Here is an 18329-nt window from a genome sequence, read left to right as displayed (position 1 = left end):
TTCTACTCCAATGGTTCCTGTACTTAGTAACTGGGAGTCTTCATGTAAAAATGTCGACTTTTGCGTAAAACGAAACTAGAATTAAGAGTATGCAAAGCAACTTGAGTATGTGAAGTGTTGAGTTACCGGCGATCTTCATCTAGAAATGTCGATTTTCATATCAAAAGGCAATTTTACAACTTAAGTATTAGTTAGCTATATGATATAAATAAATCCCTCTTTAAGTTAAATAAGAAGATGATCATGGGTTTAGGAAGCATTCTATTGACTATATAAGTTACTTGTTTGTAAAATTGGATAAGGATGAGGAATTGAGTTGAACTAGCCAAAATTATGGTATAATTAACTCTCCTTTACTTGATATTATGAGTACTTGAGGATTAATGGATGATTGCACGATGGTTATTTACCTTGTTTTGAGGAAATGAAGTTGAATGGTACACATATGTTTACTTTCAAGAATTTGGATCATTGTTGGTTGGTATTTCTTATTGCTTGAGGAGAAGCAATGGTTCAAATGTGGGGGCATTTGACAAGTATATATTTTACGTGTTTTTAGTATGTTTTATTAGTTAGTTTGGTGTGTTTTAACTAGTTTTATAATTAATTAACTAGGGTTTTGGTAAAGATATGCATTTTATGGTTTAAATGGCAAATATTGCATTTCTATGGATTTTTATGGTAAAAACTTCATGTTTTTGTAGGTTTAATGAGTCAATCATCAAATGGCATAAATTGAGAAGACAATTAGATGGTAATTGCTGATTGGAAGAGGTTTTAAGAAGATATGAAAAGCAAAACATCCAATTGAAGAAATGCAAGTGAAGACAGTTTTGACGCATCTTGGTATTTCAGCTATATCTTGAGCTACATACATCGGATCGAGGTGATCTTTATACATTTTGAAGCTAAGAGATAGGTTTACATGTGGTATAAAGACAACAAAATTTAATTCAGTTGTTTTCCTAGCCAAAAAGTCAAAACACAGAAGCTGATTTGTATGGTTGAGAGCTGAAACAGGGGATTGACCAGTTGATAGTATTTCGATCATATCTTGGTTCACAGAGCTCCAAATTGGATGATTCTTAAGTATTGGAAAGTTAACTCAAAGGACTACAACTTTTATGTTTTTCCCAAGAGTTAGTTCGGCCTCTATCATTGAGAGAATAGCAGTTGAAGTGGACTCAAGTGCACAGAATTGACTACGCAACTTGGCAATACATATTAGAAGGAATTCATATCAGATTTTAGATAGAACTAAGAAGGAGTCTTGTCTTGTTCTCTCTAGTTAGGAGTTTTTGTGGAGAACGATTAGAGACTTCATTGTACACTATTTTGTTGAAGAAATTGAAGATCATTGGGAGCTTCTTCATTAACCTTGGCTAAGCTTTCTTTAATCTATCTTTTACTTATGATTCATGATGTGTTTATGCAATGAAGCTATGAGCTTACTTGTTATATCTTACATGAGTAACTAAATTTATAGATCTATTGAGTAGATGAAACTTATAGTTACTTGATATGAAGTGGATATGATTTACACTTGTTACATCTTGTATTAACTTGTCTACTTGTGCATGCTTATCACTTGTTGTTGCTTGACCACCAATAGCAAGGTCTTAGTTGTTATTATTGAATGAAAGATGGTAATAATAATGGAACAATATGAGTATTGTCGCGCCCCACTTTTTGATAAAAAATAAATATTTGGTTTTGTGAATTTATTGATTTGGGAAAAATGAATTTTGTTGATAAAAACAAAAATGGGTCTAAATGGGACTTTTGAAAATGCGACGATTTGACCCAAGAAAAATAGTTCAAAAAGGGTTTTTTATATGAAAAATGGAGTCGCCACTTGGTATAGAGTTAGAGTGTACCAAGTCACCCAAAAAGTGAATTTTTAAAGGAAAAAAAAATAAAAAATAAAAAAATAAAAAAAAACCCTTTTGAACGACTCCTAGTCCACGCAAACAAAGAAAAAAGGTTCGGGAGTCACATTTGACGAAGGGGAAGGCAAGGATAAAAATCCAAGGCACCCCTTCGACCTAGCCAAGGCTAGTTGCGTGATTTAACCCTTATTTTCCTAATTTTTCCTACCCAAAGTATGTATTTGCAATTTGGACAAAGACTAATGAATGAGAAATGCAATCCTAAATTCTATGATGTCTCTCGTGAGGTTTTTGGTCCCAAACCACATGAATTGTGGCGGCCAATAAAGGGAAACCTCATAGAGGTCGATTGATGCAAATGGTGACTCAAGTGCAAGTGTGCAAGTGTATGAAAAGATTCATGTATGAAATGATGTAAAAAACAAAGTGTTTGTGTGCGAATGTGTAAAGAAAGTGCATGTGTGAATTTGTATGAAAATCAAAGTGTTTGTGTGTGCAAATGAATGAAGATAGAATAAGTGCATATAGGTGTAATTAAGTGCAATTTTGTGAAGTAGAAATCAAAATGAACAATAAGGAAAGAAAAATGTGAATTGAAAAGGATGAGTAAGTGATAAATGAGAATGAATGAACCTAAGGGAATGCATCAGGTCGGGTATGGGAATGACTCCTAACTTTTCGACTTCGATTTTCCCTTTGATTAGAAGGCGAGACTAGCGTGCTAAGGCTATCGAGTAGCCACACTCGCTCGTTTCCCTTACCCAAGGGGGTTTCTCAGGCAAATGGACCCTATAACTAGCATGAAATGCAAAGGCCTAAAATGAAAGGGAAAAGGTTAGAGGGACATGCCAAATGCCATAAAAAAAAAACTAAAAAATGCATGAAATGTAGTGAACATGCAAACATGTACTAACGAGGGGAAATCCCTAAGGGCCTAGCGTTGGACTAGCCCATTCTATGAATTCCGACTAGCGTTGGACCAGTGGAAACGTACATTCATTCATCACATTCATTCAGGCTATGGAAAGCGAGTAGACATGCCAAACACTTATAAACACATAGCACATAACATTTAGCATGCTCGACTAGATGCAAGGCCCTAACAAAGCAAATTAACACGTAGTAACTAAGCATGCAAGACACATAAGACAATTAAAGCCTTAACTATTACATTTGCTAGCTAGGCACATGTCTTCAATAGGTCTTCATCCAATGCTCCTTCAAGTCCTATTCTATTACAAGCCAAGAGGTGTACACATACCCCATCAGATAAAATAAAAAGGAAAACTTACAAGCCAAGAGGTGTACACATACCCCATAAAATAAGATAAAATAGAAGAAAAACTTAATAAAACAAAAGTAAATAAATGAAATAGATTAATGAAAGTTAAAGAAAGCCAAGTAGACATGCAAATCTCATCTAGCACGTTGGATCACATAGGGAGAGACAAAAAAGGTAAATGAAATTATACCTCCTCGCAATGGTAAGCAAATGAAGAAAAAATGGCTTCAAAACAATAAAATGGTCAAGGCACCAATTTAATAGTAAAGTATAAGCAAAAATCAGCAAAGCCCGCCTAATTGCAACCTAAAAGCAATCAAATAATGCATAACTTCCGAGAAAGTAAAAGCTATTGGTCAAACTTTTAAGATGGAAAAACTACCAAGGCCCCAATTGCGAAATCGACCAATCATTCAAACTCAATTAACACATTTTTGGGAAGCTTCAAAACTCATAAGTAATGAAAAGGTCAAGTAATCACAAATAATTACATAGATGTTCAAGCATTTAAATAACTTAAACAGCCTATGTTTGCCAAATTGGGCCTAATTGAAAGGAAAAAGAAATTTGAAGGGTCAAATTGATTGATTCTCCCAATTATTTGGGCCATAACGGAACAAAGGGAGACTTGGGGGCCAAAATGTAATTTTCTGAAGTCTTTTGCATGCATGCTACGCAGGAAATTTCTTATGCAACATTCATTTGAGGCTTTCTAGCAACTTCAATCTTCCGAATGCAGATTTCCTACCAAGACTCCAAACAAAACTAACAAAGATCATCTCTCAGCACCACTTGACAACTGGACATCCAAACATGAACACTAAACCACAGAAAATCAAATGAAGACCAATGAAGAACCAAAATGGAGGAAATGTGCAGCAAGGTGGACGCAAAAACAACTACCATTCTTTCTGCGAGATTTCTTTTTCGACCGAAACGTATCTGTGCAAAGTGACTTCAACCAAAACTCAGGTGTAAAAACCTCAATCCATTATTACCATTAAACAAAATACATTTGCACATTCCCAAGATTGTAAAAAAAACAGCTAGTCAAGAAAAATGCAGCAAAAAGTGTTTTAAAAGAAATTCAAGTAATACTATGGTTGCAATGACCGGGCTTGCCATGTTGTAGATTGCAATGGCTTCGCACTTGCTACAAGTTATATATATGCTCAAACAGCCAAACGAATCAGCAAATCAAACAAACCCAAAACCTCATTCAGTACGCAGCTAATTTCATTGTCAAAAAAACAAGGAAAAGCTGCTGCAACAAGCCGACAACTTTCAAGTTCATTGCAGCAGATTTTATACACAGGCTTCCGCAACTAATTTGAGAAAGAAACCAGCTGCATTTCGTTCCCAACATCACAGTTTTAGGCTAAGGAACTAACCACATAAACATCCCAATCCAAACAAGCAAAACTCAGCCAAATATCATAAAAAAAAAATCTGGAAAGCATGCGTGCAATGGCAAGAAACTTCAGCTTCTGAAATGTTTCATTTGCTGCCATTTTCTGCCATGATTTTCTATCCCTTTCACCGTAGCAAATACCAAATAAAAGGCTATTTATCAAATTGGTTCAAGACTAAGCTCAGATCATCAAACAAACTAAAGCTGAAATTCCCTGCTCAAACTCACGGCCATCAAAATTTTCCAGAACTTAAGTGTTCATAAATCCAATATTTTCTTGGCTAAAACGTAGTATTACTTACTCAAATTTGACCTGTAAACACTTAGTTAACGGATTAGCATTTCCAGTTCACTATCATATGCAAACAACAACTATAGTCATCTAAAATTTCCAGCTCAAGTCTCTTGGGTTACCAAAGAAAAATTCCAGCAGCTTGTTAGTCGTAAATCACATATTTCCTCGGCTCATTCAGTGATTTAAGTACTCAAATTCAACATGCAATTACTTAACTAACTGATTAACATTTCTAGTTCAAAACTCAGATTCGATCAACAACAAAAATCATCCAAATTTCCAGAAATTGGTTCAGCTAGCCTCGGATGAAGTTGCGTGCGACAGTTTGCATTTTATTCTTATTTTTCTTGCTTTACCGAGCTAATGAGTTGCATGCAGAGCTTAATCATCTTGTTATTAACCAGCTAATCACAGTTACAAGCTCCGATTGTCAAGAAATAAACCAAGTAAAACTGCATTATTCCTAATCAAGCTCAACCGAGCTCGGATAAAATTGCATGCAACAAATTCTTTTGTTTCATCTTAATTTCTTGCTTAGCCGATTGATTATCCTCATGCAATACTTAATCATCTGATTCTTAGTGATATAATCACATTTGTCTGCTCAGATTACTCCAAATAAGCAAGATTAATGCTGCATTTTCATTTCAGCTCTCGGCCGAACCATCTCTGTCAAAAATCAGATTTCTTATCCTTTGATTTCATCATCCAAGTGCCTAACCATTACATGCAAGTTTATAAACAGCATCATCTACCTATAGTTAGTTAATCTAGGACCAGATTTTACCTCGGCTTGAGAGTTCAAGTTGTGCGACTAGCAGCTACCAAATTTTTCCTCGGCTCGCTGGTGAGCTTGGTATGGTTGGTTCGGGTTCAGCTATTGCAGACCGTGGCGTTGATTGTTGGATTGATCCCAGCTGGGTGCAGATGAGGAGGGAAAATGGATAGTTGGGCAGTGATGAAGGGGATGGTAAAGAAGCTCGCACGGTTATCTCTTGCTTTCACCCTCTCTCGAACAGCTCAAGGCCGCAACTCACACAGCACTTTCTCTGATTTCCTCTCGTCGTTCATACCAAGGCAGGGAGTGAAATGAAATGGAATGGTGTTGTGGAATCTTGGAGTTGCTGAAATGGAAGACAAGTCGTGAATAAGGGAGGTGGAAGCTGGTGATGTTGCAACCGTGAAGTTGGGTGCAAATGGAGTTGATGGTTCCCTGATCTCTTCCTCAGCTTACGGACAGGGCAGGAACGAAATGGAATTGCAGCTCGCGGCTTCTTCCTTTGGTCGATACTCACGAGGAGCAGCTCTCACTCACTTGCTCTCGGATGCTACAATGAAGATGAGGTGCAGTTGTGGTTTGATATCTGAAGTGGAATGAATGAAGTGGGTGCCGTGGTTATGGAGATGTTTTTTTTTTTTTTTTTTTTTTTTTTGAAACAAACAAAATTGATAATAATAAAAAGAAATAACCAAAACAAAATAATTAACATTTGATGAAAAATAAACTAGAACAATAAAGTGCAATTTCCATTTCTTTTCCATTTCCCATTTTCATCGTTTTTCTCTTTTTTTCTTTTTCTTCTTTTTTTTTTAAAATAACTTAACAAAAATAAACAAAATGCCAAAAGATTGAATTTAGAAGACATAAAACATATTTTGTGGGCAATTTTCTTCTTTTTTTTTCTTTTCTCTCCTCTTTTCTTTTCACTTTCTCATTTTCATTCATTTTCCAAGAGATTCTATGCTAACAGCTTAAAAATAAAAATAAAACTAGAAACTAAAACTAAAAATCGAATAAAACTAAAATGAAAAAATTAAAAATAAACAGCAAATGAAATTACACCAAAATTTGGTGTCTACAGTTTGCCCCTCTTTGTCTGAGTTTTGAAAAAACTTGAGACAAAGAAGTAGACACCAAATACTTACCTGTGTTATTCGGCTGCAATGGACGCTTCTGAAATGAGGATCGACCTCTTTAACACATTTTTTTTTTTGAAATGGGATTGACCCAAACAGGAAATTAAAACGGGACTGACCCGAGCAGAAATTTAAAATTGGGACTGACTAGAGAAGGAAATTCAAATCATGGGACTGGCCCGAACAAGCTTTAATCGCGGGACTGACCCGAATAAGCTTTGAATCGTGGGACTGACCCGAATAATATTTGAATCATGGGACTGACCCGAATGAGCTTTTGAATCGTGGGACTGACCCAAATGAGCTTTTGATCGAGGGACTGACCCGAAAATGCTTTTGATCGAGGGACTGACCCGAATGAGCTTTTGATCGAGGGACTGACCCGAATGAACTTTTGATCGAGGGACTGACCCGAAAATGCTTTTGATCGGACTGACCCGAAAAAGCTTTTGGTCATGGGACTGACCCGAAAATCCTTTTGATCGTGGGACTGACCCGAATAAGCTCTTGATCGTGGGACTGACCCGGGATCATGGGACTGACCCGAAAATGCTTTTGATCGTGGGACTGACCCGTATAAGCCCTTGATCATGGGACTGACCCGAAAATGCTTTTGATCGTGGGACTGACCCGAAAATGCTCTTGATCGCGGGACTGACCCGAAAATGCTTTCGATCGTGGGACTGACCCGAAAATGCTTTTGATCATGGGACTGACCCGAAAATGCTCTTGATCATGGGACTGACCCGAATAAGCCCTTGAAGTCATGGAAAATTCCAGTATACTTACCTGAAAATAGCTCAAAATTTTGCCGCAGTAGAGATTTAGTCTTTGCATCTGCTCCTATAGTTGATTCCACATTGCCATGTTGTTGCATCTTTTGAGTAAATTTGCTCGTGACACTTCCGACCCGTCTTTGTTCACTGGAGACTCTTTTCCGATACTTGCCCCAGTGCGAAGGGAGACTGTTTTTATGCACGAAACTTTTCCTGCAAAAGAAAACAAAATAAACAAAAAAAAAAAACAAAGAAAAATGCCACCATCATTTGAGTCGTTTGCCCTTGAGAATCGTGTAAACATGAGTCTTTTGATGCCTTCGCCAACTTTTGCTGCGGCATCTGACTTAGTTAGATTTGTCGCTTCCAAACGTCACTGCTTTTCCCACACTGACCGGGTATGCATTTTGCCATATTGTGAAGCCTACGTACCTAGCTTTGTTGAACCTTAACCCCTTTTAAGAAATGATTGCGTCCAAGTATGCTTTGAATAAACCGCGGGGGTTGTTATTCACCAAAATTCGATTGACCCAAAAATGATGCATGCAAAGTAGCTTCACACGTCATGCATGAATGAAAAAGAATGCAAAACACGACCAATTGTGCTTAATCCTACAAAATGCCATGAATACAAGCAATTGAGGAAAAATGAGTTTCATCAGAATGTATTTGCAAAAGAATATTTTACAAAAAATGACACAACTTTGGCCAACAGATGTTATGTTCAAATCTCTGGATATCTTTATTCTGGAATCCAACATTGGTAGAAGGATGACAAAAAATGAGGAGAAATCCAAATGAACCAGGTCGCCAGCCGTTCCTCCTCGTGCTCGCATGCTGCAAAAAACCTACCTTGGTGCCCTTTCGGGTTTTCACCAAGGTTGCCCCCCCTTTTTTGTTTTGTTTTGCCTTTTCTCTTTTTTTTTCCTTTTTTTTTTCTTTTGAGGTGCCCTTTGGGTTTTTACCTAAGGAAGCAATGGAAAAGCTCAACCATAATCGCCTCAGGAGTATGAGTTAAAGATTTCTGACATCAGTAAAATGCACTTCCCTTGTAAGATTAAGCGAAGGCATTATGGACATCACTTGTCAGTTGATTAGCAAACTTTCCAATAGAAATACAGCAAGTGACGAAAGCCAGGACTTTGGGCTTTTGTAATGGGGTCAGGTGGGGTATTTCAAGAAAAGTTAAGGCTTGAAAACAATTTGCTCTTATGAGAGGTGAAATAACCTGAGATTACATCATTTGAAATCATCTTCAATTTCGAACGAAACTGAGGGAAATTTGCCCCAGTTCGATTGAATTCTCTCTCCTTGCATTTTCATTGCATTTTCCTCACTTTTTGCATTTTTCTTCAAAGCTAAATTTGCCTCGGTGTGGGGTTTATTGTCTTCCATCTTTCTTTCAAAGATAAATTTGCCCCAGTGTGGGGTTTTACCTTTTCTTTCTGATCGTCTCTGTTCACAATGAATTTGCCCCAGTGTGGGGCTTGCAATCCTCAGGGGCTGCCAAACGAAAAAATTATTGTTCTGATAGCTCAAAAGGGATGACTAGGGATGAAATGTTTTGATTGGAAAAGAAGATGGCCTGACTTTTGTTTCGCCCCTTGCATGATTTCCAAAAGAAATTTGCATAATCAGAAATAAAACTTCTTACACATGTCTGAGTTGATAGGTTGAGAGACTGTTTGTCCGTCCATCTCTTCAAGGATAAGTGCTCCACTCGGTAGCACCTTTTTGAATGACAAATGGCCTTACCAGTTTAGGCCAAATTCGTCTTTGATTTCATCTTGCATTGGCAAATCTCGCTTTAACTCTTTGTCCTCCTTCTCTAAAGGCTCGGAGGCGGACCTTTTTTGTTATGAATACAGGCCATACGACATTCAACTGCTTTTCATCCATCAAAATCAATCGTCGGTGACGCTGCTTTAACCAATCAGCTTAGAACTTGGCAGAGGAGGGATTTCTTAATGAAAGGCTTTCTTAACGAAAAGATTTTCAATGAAGAGCTTTCTTAATGAAGGGATTTTTCAATGAAGGATTTTTAATGAAGGGATTTTTTGGCCTTCTCAAAGAAGGGATTTTTTGGCCTTCTCAAAGAAGGGATTTTTCAACGAAGGGATTTCTGACCTTCTCAAAGAAGGGATTTTTCAACGAAGGATTTTTAATGAAGGGATTTTTTGGCCTTCTCAAAGAAGGGATTTTTCAATGAAGGAATTTCTTAATGAAGGGACTTTTGGATGAATGGTATTATCGGAATCCAGAACAGTGATATTCAAAGGGTCAAATAATTTCATCTTTGGCCATTTAAAAGAATTAAAATTCAGGACAATAATCAAATAAACAAATTGTGCATTTAATGGAAAAACTAATCAAAGCGGAAACAAGACAAAAACTTAATTGCGAAAGATGTTTTCATGAAGCTATTCACATATGCAAGAAATGATTTTTGTGAACTTTAGTAAATAACAACCCCTAGATTTACCGAAATTCCCTTCGAGAGGGAAGATACTCGGCCATCCAAATTGTGCAAAGCTCCTTCAGGATTTTCAAATTTCGTCGTTGGAGGTGGATGCCTCGAAGGTGTCCTGGTGTTCAGGAAAAGGATTTGTACTTATGATCGGCCCTTGTTCACCTCTTTTCCTTAGCACTATTTCTCCTGCCTCGATCATGTCTTGGACTTTGTGCTTAAGTGCCCTGCAATCGGCGGTTGAGTGGCCAGGTACTCCCGAATGATAGGCACAAATAGCATGTGGATTGTACCCAGCAGGCATGCCATGAAGGTAAGTTGGAGGGGGAATCACGCCTATTTTGTTGACAACCTTCAATTGCTCATACAATTGGTCCAAAGGCCTGCCTAGGTTGGTGAAGGTTCGGGTACGGCTTTGATTGTAGGTTTCAGTGGGTCGGGGATAGTTGTAGGTAGGTCTATTTGGTGGGGAAAATCTTTGGTGGTAAGGAGGCCGAGGACGAGCTTGTTGAAAGCTTGGTTGAGATATTTGGAAAGGGGTTGTAGGCGGGTTGGCATAATTTGGGCGAGGTCGAGGATGAGTGATATTGGTGTGGTAAACAGGATGAGGATTTGAGTAGTAGGGGTAAGGGTTTGAGTAGGTAGGGTATTGTCGAGGTCTGGGTCTGGGGACAGGGTTTTGATTCCAGGTGAAGGCAGTTTCCCCCTCTTTCTTTTTAAATTGCGGGTTCTTCTCACTAGTCCCCTGTCCTTGCAAAGCATCCAACTGGGATTTGAGGGCAGAGACATTAACAATCTTCCCAGCTTTCACGAAGTCATCGTACTCCTCAAGTTTATTGACAATGGCGGCGAACGAGCATCCAGTCATGCGGAAAATTTCTTCAAAATACGGGGGATCATGTGCTTTAATGAAAGTGCGTATGATTTCGTCCTCAGTCATCGGTGGCTCGACTTTGGCAGCTATTTTCCTCCACCTCTTGGCATAAGTCTTGTGATCCTCGGAGGGTTTTCTTTTTGTTCCTTCCAACGTGGTTCGTGTCGGAGCCAGCTCGCAGTTATACTCGTATTGCTTTACAAAAGCATTGGACAAGTCAATCCAGGTTTTTACTTCTTCGGGCTTCAAATTTGAGTACCAGTCGAGGGCATCCCCCTCCAGACTTTCCGGGAACAACCTTAGAGGCAGGTTCTCGTCGTCTACAGGCTTTCCCAACTTGTTAACAAATAGTCGGAGGTGTGTCTTGGGATTACCCGTCCCATCGTACTTGTTAAACTTCGGAGTTTTGAACCCCTCAGGCAATTGCACATTCGGGAAAAGGCAAAGCTCATCATAGTCCAGCACTCCTTGTTTGTTCAGCCCCTGACTCTTCCTTATAAATTCATCAAAACGATCAAGGCGCTTAAGTAACTTCATATCAACGGGAGCGGAAGATTCCCCCATTTCTGGCTTGGTTTGAAAAGTATGGTCCGGCAGGAATGGCTCAGCAGCAGGGTAATAAAAGGTATGTGGCTCAGGTGGTATATTTGAAGTGATTTGGGGTGGTGGACCTCGCGTGTGAGTAAGAAAAAATGAAGGATGAGGAGGGTAAGTGTATGGCAAATTTGTGGTGGGATAGGTGAAAGTTTCTTCGGGTGCAATAGGAAATGATGGAGTAACAGTGGCATGGGCCGAAGGTAGGACAAACGGCTCTTGCTCAGGCTGTCTGGCGGGTACAGGTTCGGGTTGAACTCCGCTGCTAATTAGCTCATCATTCAACTTCCTTTGGGCGGCCATCTCAGACGCCATCTCTCCAAACTTGGTAAGCATCTCAGTCAACTGAATCCCCGAACTTGCAGTCTCGGGTTGAGCGGTAGTAGCAGACCTATCTGACTGTTCCGGTTGTGAACTCATGTTTACACGACTCCTCTGGGCTTGACTACGGGATCGCGTTATGATGGGGCTTCGACGAGAAGCTATATTTAAATATTACCTGAGAATTTTGAAAGGAATTGTCTTTAGATTCAACCCTTGCTTAGTTATTCCAATAAAAATAAAGAAAAGGAAAAGAAAAAGGCAAGAGTTAGTAACTATCCAAAAAATTCGGATGCATGTCCTATTGGGGAGCCCTTTTTATGCCAAGGGTAGGCCTAGCATGAAAATGCAATCCTCTAGGGTAAGCACTATACCATACCTGACGGATCTGATCAATTCATTGAGTGAAAAATAATTTGAAAAATTTGACCATTGTAGTGACGAGGGATTTGTCAAAATGAGGACAAGTCCGAATAGATTGATCACCTTTGATTTGCAAAACGCATGGGTTTGACCTTGACGAACTCCTATCGAAGAGATTGGAATTTGTCGACAAATTTCCTCAGTGAAGCATGAGTCAAAAACCCAACTGATTAAATAGTTGGATATGATGGATGGTTTTCTCAAAAATTGACTAGATTTCCCAATTTGGAATTTGATATCGAAACCCTAATTGGTCAATTGACAATTTATTAAAAATTGACTGGATTACCCTAAAAGGGAAACAGGTCAAATGAATTAAATGAAATTTAATTTATCCAAAATTAATCAAATCACCCTAACAAGGGTAAATCGATCAAATAGATTGAACGAAACTTGATCTATTCAAAAATCGGCTCGGTTGCCCTAAAAATGGGTAAATTGGCCAAAAGACCCTAAAAAGGGTAAATTGGTCAAATGAATTGATAATTTATTCAAAAGCGACCGAATGACCCTAAAAAGGGTAAATTGGTCAAAAGACCCTAAAAAGGGTAAATTGGTCAAATGAATTGACGATTTATTCAAAATCGACCGAATGACCCTAAAAAGGGTAAATTGGTCAAAGTAAATTGGTCAAAAATTGACCCTAAAAAGGGTAAATTGGTCAAAAGACCCTAAAAAGGGTAAATTGGATGAAATGAATTTATTCAAAAATGATTAGATTGTACTAAAATTGAATGAATTGAAAAAAATGGATTGGATAAGATGGATGATTTGTTCAAAAATCGATTGAATTATTCGCCCACTGGGTGGTTTCAAGAAATCATTACAATGCCTTGGTCTATGAGCCTCTAAAATCAAAATTTGGCCTCTATATTTATCGTCTCAACAATGAGGAATCATTTGTGAATTTTCTTCGAATTAACGTCCTTTTACGCAAGGGAATTTTACCAATTTTGAGAAAATGGCCAAAAAGTGATTATTAGATGCTCATATTCCAAAAATTGCTTCATGAAAATGATCGGATCTTTACCTTACCTTGTGCACTACCCCTTCGGATGGTACGAGAAAGGTAAACGTGCAAGCCTCATTTGGATTATATATCCGAGACATTGGGTGGTTTATTCCTAGCACGGGATCCCCTATGTGGCATTCCCTTTCTAGGGTTAATGTATGATGCCATTTATCAAAGCGATGTAAATATGTGACAAATATGACCTAAAGGACATAAATAACGTATCGGGGGAAAAAGTCTAAAATGAAATGTACTTATTGAAAATCAAGTGTAATAACTGAAATTTAAACATGTGAGTCATCTAGTGGGGTAAGTCACTAAAAAAGTGCCAAAAAGGCCTCTTATTGCTAAGGCATATGAATGCAAGCCAAGAAAACAAAAGAATGGTTAGTGCAATTGATAGTACACATAACACATTGGGAGCAATTAAGAAAAGAAATACAATAAAGCAAGTAAAAGGGGTGGAACCCCTTCCCTCGTGCCTAATGTGCTTAAAAGAGGGTGAGGCTGACTCTATCCTAGGGAAATGCTAACATGGATGCATGAGGTTGGGGTTCACTAATGCGACTAGACTCGATAAGGCTTAAAAGGTCCCCAAGCCTTCAGACCTAAGGGAATGGGTCATCAATCCCAAGACCCTCGGTCGGTGGCTCGAGCGGTCCCCTAGGTATTGCTATGGGCGCAAAGCACACCATCCACATACCCAGAGAAACCATTCCTAGTCCTACAAGGCGGTGTGGGAAAGAGCCCACGAAAAATAAAATAAAATGGGATAAAAGCAAGTAAACGTGCACGTATGAAGTGTTCCCCTATTTTGAGGGAAGGGGTTGAGAACCACGCGAGGCTCTAAAGGTGACACACACCCCCCCCAAATGCAATGCAAGCGCGAGATAAACAAGTAAACATACATCCAATCAACCAATCACACGTACGTGAGTGAGGGAATAGTTGAATACGCGCGCGAGGCAAAAGGCCCTAAAAATGGAAAATGCAACCCTAATATCCAAATGCAATGCATAAAAAGGGTAGAAAAAGGAAACGAATGGCTAAGTCAAATGCTCGGACCCACTTAGGAAGTCCCCAGTGGAGTCGCCAACTGTCGCGCCCCACTTTTTGATCGGTGTGATGAATGTGTGATGTGTGATGTGTGGTGTGTAATGTGTGAACGTGTGCAAAATGAAAAGTAAAAGGCCATGGGACTTAGAATGCGACGATTTGGCCAAGTGAAGTTCAAAAGGGTTTTTTGTATCAAAAATGGAGTCGCCACTTGGTATAGAGTTAGGGTGTACCAAGTCACCCAAAAATGATTTTTGTTTTTGAATAAAAAAGTAAATAAACCCTTTTTGAGAACTTTTGGGTCTACGTAACCAAAAGAGGGATCGGGGGTCACATTTGACGAAGGGGAAGGCAAGGATAAAAATCCAAGGCACCCCTTCGACCTAGCCAAGGCTAGTTGCGTGACTTAAACCAATTTTTCCTAATTTTTCTACCCAAGGTATGTATCGCATATTGGATATGTCTATATGAATGCAAAACCCTAGACCTAGGGGGATTGGGGGGAAATTTCTCTTCAAAGGTTGAGTGGTGCCAATCACATTAATTGTGAAGCCCAATAATGATCCTTTTGGAGAGGTCACACCTAAACCTAAATGACGTGAAAAATGAGTGGAATGCATGCCATGTGAAAGTGTGAGTTTGTGTGAAGTGAGAAAAATGATAAAAGTAATAAGATAAGAGTGAAGGTGTGCAAATGAATAAAAATATAAATGCTCGTGTGCAAGTGAATGAAAATAGTAAATATATAAGTAAAATAGGTGCAATGTGTGAAGTGAAAAGTAAAGAAAGTGAATAAGTGTGTGAATATGACATGTGGATTTAAAATATATAATTAGTGAGGAAAATAGTGAGAAAATGATATGAAAATGCATGAACTTAGAGGAATGCATCAGGTCGGGTACGGGAATGACCTCTAGTTTTTGTGATTTTAATTTTCCCTTTGATTAGAAGGAAAAACTAAGGCTATTTTGAAGCCACACTCGCTTGTTTCCCTTACCCAAGGGGGTTTCTCAGGCAAATGGACCCTATAACTAGCATGAAATGCAAAGGCCTAAAATGAAAGGGAAAAGGTTAGAGGGACATGCCAAATGCCATAAAAACTAAAAAAAATGCATGAAATGTAGTGGAGCATGCGAATGTGAACTAGCGAGGAGGGTCCCTAAGGGTCTAGCGTTGGACTAGCCCATATCTAGGAATTCCTACTAACGTTTGGACTAGAGGAATACGGGACAATGAACCACCACTAGCGTTGGACTAGTGTGGTGACGTACATTCCATTCACCATATTCATTGATAAATATAGAAAGCAAGTAGACATGCAAAATCACTTATAACACGTAGCACATAACACTTAGCATGCTCGACTAGATGCAATAGCTTAATAAAGCAAATTAAACACATAGCAAACCAAATAATACCCCAAAAGCAAATGAAACTATTACATGGGCTAACTAAAACAAATGGGGGAAGGGAAAATGGACCAAATTACTTACTACGCCCTATCTATTACAAGCCAAGAGGTGTACACATACCCCATTAATAAAAATCAAAAGTAAATGAAATAAATGAAAAGAAATAAGGAGAGGCTAGGAAAGCAAGTAGACATGCAACTTCCAATTAGCACATTAGTCCACATAGGAGAGAAACAAAAGGGGTAAAAGAGATTATACCTCCCCGTTGGTGATACTAAGGAAGTAAACAAACTCAACTTGGCTAGATTCACCCAAGAAAAGACTAACTTAGGCTAAAATCACCAAAAACAAAAGATTAATGCACCAATTTAGTGATAAGATATAAACTAAATAATCTGAGCCCACCAAAACATCAAACTTTCTTCAATTGCAACTTAAAAATGGCCAAATAATGCATAATTCTCAAGCAAAAACGAATCATTGATCCAATTTCTAAAATAGCAAAACATCGAGGACCCAAATGCAACTATTACCAAACATCCAAATCCAATTGAAACATTTAAGCATTTCAAAGGTCCCAAAAATAATAAAAGCCAAATAATGGTTCAAATTGCAAATACCTTAGGACTCAATTGCAAGAAAACAATACATATTTGGGTCTTTGTAGAATAAAAGGGAATTTGATGGGTCAAAGTGCTATTATAAGAACTCTTTTCATGCAAAAACATGCAACCTACGAAGGAAACTTGTTTCTTTGGTATATAAAAATCCTCCAAACACACACTAAACCCCTTGGAATACAGATTTTCCATCAACAAGGGTGTCAAAAAAAAATGAAGAATCTTAACACCTCCTTAGGACCTTTTGAGAAGAAAATAGATGTAATAACATTAATAAAAGTAGACTGCAATAGATCCCTATTAAAATCAAGTTTGACCAATTCGCTACTGTGAGTCAAGTATCTTTCTCCACTACACTCAAAGGAAGCAGGTAATAACAGCAAAAACGAGAGACAAAGTGCAGCAAACATCTTTTCGGCAATTTCTGGTTCCAAATGCAGATTTCAGGAGTTCTTTGATCACAACTTCCCATCTAATCTCCAAAGAAACTTGAACTAAGCAACGAAGCACATATCTTTCACATCCCAACCAACACCACTTATAAGGAAATCATGCAAGTTCTATGCAGGTTCATGCAAGCTACGTGAGCAAACATTCTGCAACCAAAACAAATATTTCTGCATCCAAGAAACCATCGCAACTTGCATTCTCATGAACAGATATCAACCTCAACACTCATTTTGATCAAAAATCTTTCAACCAAACATTCAAAGTTAATCTAAACATCATAACACACACATTCAGAATTCAAACAAACTCAAATATAGAAGAAAACTAATGCAAAGACAGAAGGCAGCTTATGCATTCAGCATATTTTTTCCAACCGCATCTTTTCTTTCCATTTCAATTGTGCAAACCAGATTTATAATTCAAATACAAAGCTTTGATTAGATATTTCTCAAAACAACATCTTAACTCTAACTAATTAACAAGCTGCTTAACTTAACTCCAAACCAACAAGAACAACGAAGGAGCTAATCATCCAAGGTAGAAAGAAAACTAAACAGCAAAAGAATGAAATAGAAAAAAACCGCAGCAAACTTTCTGCAACTCGGCACTTTACAAAATCCAGCTTTCAAACACAATCAAATCCAAACACAAGGCTTTAAACTAGGCGGCAAGCCATCATCCAAACAAATAGAAAGAAAAACTGAGCAAAATCCAGTGCAAACACAAATAAAATACGTTCAGCAAGTTGAAAAATCTGGAACATATAAAACTGATTTGGCAAGTTGAAATGCATTTTCCAGCAAGTGCTTGGGCATGAATCTGAATTTACCTCGGTTGAATCATTATGTTAAGAGCTTTCTATTTTCATTTCATTTTCTGGTTTGGACATGCTTATAAACTCTTAAATTCCTTATGCACGTATCAAGCTAGCATATGAATATTTCCAGCTCAGAAATCAAGTTCAAATAATATCCATAACCATCAAAATTTCCAGAAATTTTTCTGTTTGGTCCGGATGATCTTGCCTTAAGGCAGGTTGCACTTTTGAATTTTTATTCCTCTGTTTTATCAAACTGATTGGCTACATGCAGGGCCTAAGTACTCATTATTAGCTGCATATTTATGATTATAAGCCCAAATTACAAAAATCAAAACCAATTTAAGCTGCACTACTCCAAGCAAGCTCACGGCAAAATTTTCTAGCCAAGACAGAATTTTCCACAGCTTTGTTTTCACCATTTGATTGCGAAATTTAACACATGCAAGACTCTAATCCTGATAATCATCCAAAATCCAGTTAGATAAACATCTTTCATGCTCAGGTTGTCCAAATCCAGACCCATTCAGCAGCCAAAATAAAACAAGTGCATCAAGCTCACGGCAGGAGCTTTATATCTAACCAGAATTTCTGCAGGCTTTCACTATGCCATCCGAAGGTACAAATCAACATGCATGGTGGAAATCATCACATTTTCATTTGGCTAAATCCACTTAAGTGCTCAAGTCATCACAGGAATTCAAAAATAGAGT

Source organism: Coffea eugenioides, chromosome 6 (assembly GCF_003713205.1).
Source record: "Coffea eugenioides isolate CCC68of chromosome 6, Ceug_1.0, whole genome shotgun sequence".
Taxonomy (NCBI): Eukaryota; Viridiplantae; Streptophyta; class Magnoliopsida; order Gentianales; family Rubiaceae; genus Coffea; species Coffea eugenioides.
The sequence above is the reverse complement of the archived record's forward strand: the minus strand, read 5'-3'. Positions refer to the sequence as shown.